Here is a 3,632-nt window from a genome sequence, read left to right as displayed (position 1 = left end):
TCCTATAACTCAGAACGTAATAAATATCCATCCCTGAAACTAAGGAACACAATCAATCTTCAAAGTTGACCGCCTCCAGATGCTGATGACATGCAAATATTGATGATGTGTCAAATCCTGACAATAAACCAAATATTGATGACATCTAAAATGCAGCCAGATCCTGAGCTTCTTCTGATCATTGAGAATCAGCATGTAACAAAGAAAAAACCTTATAAACCAGGTAAGTATTTCAATAAAAAATCTTCCAAGCAAGTTTCTAACAATAAGCAAAAGTTTTGACCAAAAGGCAAGAAATATTGCAGGTGTTGGATCTGTAACGAAGAAGGACATTACGCAAGCGAATGTCCTAATAAGAAGAAGCATGAATGCAAGGTCCAAATGCTAGAACAAGTTTATTCTTTAGGATATATTCCTATTGAAGACCCTTATGAAGATACTCAAGAAGTATATTTAATTAAAGAATTAGACCCTGGACCAATAGAGTCAGATTCTAATGAATCAACTTCCTCAGAATCCGACTGAAGAAGAAGAAGTGATGACCAACATCACTAATCCAAACTCTATTTATATCTCGGGTAAATTAAAATTTATAGGATATAAACAAATCGAACTACATTGTTATGTTGATATAGGCTCCAGCCTTTGCATAAAAAGTAAGCATGTTATTCCACTAGAACATTGGATTTACGCAGAAAGACCTATACAGGCTAAAATTGCTAATGGGAGCACCATTACAATCAGCAAGGTATGTAAAGATCTTAATATACTAATAGCAGGTGAAATATTTCAAATTCCTACTTTTACCAACAAGAAGTTGGAATAGATTTTTTAATTGGTAATAATTTTTGCCAATTATATGAACCATTCACTCAGTATACAAAAATGATTATACTAACCCTTTTAGGTCAAGAAGTATATATCAGAAAAATAACAATAGCTCGTAAAGTTTGAGTTCAAGGTTATTTTGAATCAATGAAAAAGAATTCTAAAACCAAGAAACCTGATGCTATTAATATCAGCACTAATAAAAAATTTCTTTTACAGAGGGGGAAAGATGCTATTAGAAAATTCAAAGAATTAAATGATTGTAAAAATTTAGCACTTGACATAGAAAATATGGCTATAATCGAAGGATTATTAGACTCTGTCTGCTCAAAAAATCCATTGGATCTGACAAAGACCAAGAAATGGATGAAAGCAGCAATCAAGCTCAAAGATCCTAAAACTGTAATCAATATTTGACCTATGAAATACAGCCCACAAGATCGTAAAGAATGTGGCATACAAATTCAAGAGATTCTGGATATGAAGATCATCATACCCAGCAAATCACCTCATATGTCTCCAGCATTTCTTGTAGAAAATGAAGCTGAAAAGAGAAGAGGAAAAAAGAGAGTGGTAGTCAACTATAAAGCAATCAATGATGCTACAATAGGAGATAGCCATAACCTACCTAATAAGGATGAACTTCTCACCCTTATTTGTGGTAAGAAAATGTTCAGTTCATTAGATTGTAAATCTGGTTTTTGGTAGGTAATTCTAGACGAAGAATCACAACTACTGACAACATTTACATGTCCCCAAAGACATTATCAATGGATCGTCGTACCATTTGGACTTAAACGGGCACCTTCCATTTTTCAAAGACACATGCAGGATGCATTTAGGTCATTTGAATCATTTTGTTACATTTATATTGATGACATCCTTATCTTTAGTGATAATAAACATGATCATTTAAGACATTTACCAACAGTTTTAAAGAGATGCCAACATCTTGGTACAATATTGTCCAAGAAGAAAGCACGGCTCTTCAAAACAAAGATTAATTTCTTAGGATTAGAAATTAATCAAGGAAATCACTGTCCTCAAGCCCATATTCTGGAACATATCAGTAAATTCCCGGAAAAACTTGAAGACAAAAAACAGTTACAAAGGTTTTTAGGTGTATTAACTAATGCATCTGATTATATCCCTAAACTTGCAGCCATTCATGCACCTTTGCAGGTTAAGCTAAAAAAGGATATTCCATGAGAATGGAAAGATTTAGATACAGATTACATTGGTAAGGTAAAAAGGAATCTCAAGGGTTTTTCAAAACTCTACCATCCAAAGCTGAATGACAAGCTTATCATTGAGACTGATGCTTCAGGTGAGTACTGGGGAGGAGTTCTCAAGGCAGTTAATTGTGATAAAGAGTTAATATGTAGATATGCCTCTGGTAGCCTTAAAGACACTGAAAAGAATTATCATTTCAATGAAAAGGAAAATCTTACAGTAATTAGAGTTATCAATAAATTTTCTATCTATCTAACCCCTATCAAATTCTTGGTTAGAACTGATAATAGAAATTTCACTTATTTTCTTCGTATTAAGTTACAGGGAGATAATAAGAAAGGAAGACTTGTCTGTTGGCAACAGTGGTTAAGTCGATATAGCTTTGATGTTGAACACATTGAAGGGGTCAAAAACTGTTTGGCAAACTTTCTGACAAGAGAATACCAGCAATAATGATAATAATTGTTTCCTTTTGCATGTATCCAAGGCATAATATGCCTATAAATACAGGAGGATTTAGAACAAAGAGAAACACACCTCTCTATTCTCATATAAAAGTTTCTCTCAAAAGAAACGAATACCATTGCAGGTATAAAAACAATCCCTTTCTTTGGGACCCCATATCCCTCTATGGAGAAACTCCTATTGCAGGGGGGCATTATTCTCAAGAAAATGGAGATTTTAATAATTATTTACAAGTTATTAGAGCAGAAATGGAATTCTTAAGGAAGTTTCCTGAGAATCAACAAAAGGATATTTCACCTCCTTCCTCTTCACAGAGCAAAGATGAAGCTATTCCTGAGCAAACGGCTCCAGTTAAAGAAACAACAAATTTGTTAAAAGTTGTCGATTTACTAAAAATCCAGTCTGAGGTACATATCTTAACAATGTTAGTTCAATCTTTAGATCTAAATCTGACCTAACGGGGGAATTCAAATCCCTGCAAAGACTAAAGAGCAATCTTTAGCTACCTCGCAAGAAGATATTAGAACTTTAGGTTCTAAAAATTTCTATGTTGTTTATAACGGTCCAACTTCGGTATTTACAAATAATAGAGTATTGCTTCAAAGCAGTTTCAGGAATTTCAGGCGTCTCTCACAAGAAGTTCAAAAACTTTCAAGAAGCTAGGGTTTCAGCAAATCTCTACACCACAGAAATGATGAAACCACCAATTCAGCAAATAAACACGGCTGAAGGATTAATGCCCACTTATCAGTGAGCTTTAAAAAGAACTGACAAACCAATGACAGTTCTAGGCATGAAGTCAACCGACAGTTCTATCTTCAACCTTGAAGAAGATAACAGTGACACCATATACGACAGTTTCCAGTATTTCTACGAATTAGGAAGGACTCAAACTGAAGAACACTTCGTGGAACAAAGGTTTTTCACAAGTGATAAAAATAACATTAGCTATTTTAATTATTATCCAAATCCAAGTAAGGAAATGATTTATGAAGCTTTTGTAAACGGATTGGTTAACACTATTTATTTGTCAAAAAATCCGTTAGAGTTATCTAAATTCCCAAAAGGAATTAGAGAAGCTATTAAGAAGTTCAGAACTAAGTACT

This window comes from Apium graveolens, chromosome 5 (genome assembly GCF_009905375.1).
Source record: "Apium graveolens cultivar Ventura chromosome 5, ASM990537v1, whole genome shotgun sequence".
NCBI classification, from domain to species: Eukaryota; Viridiplantae; Streptophyta; class Magnoliopsida; order Apiales; family Apiaceae; genus Apium; species Apium graveolens.
This window is presented reverse-complemented; position numbering follows the sequence as displayed.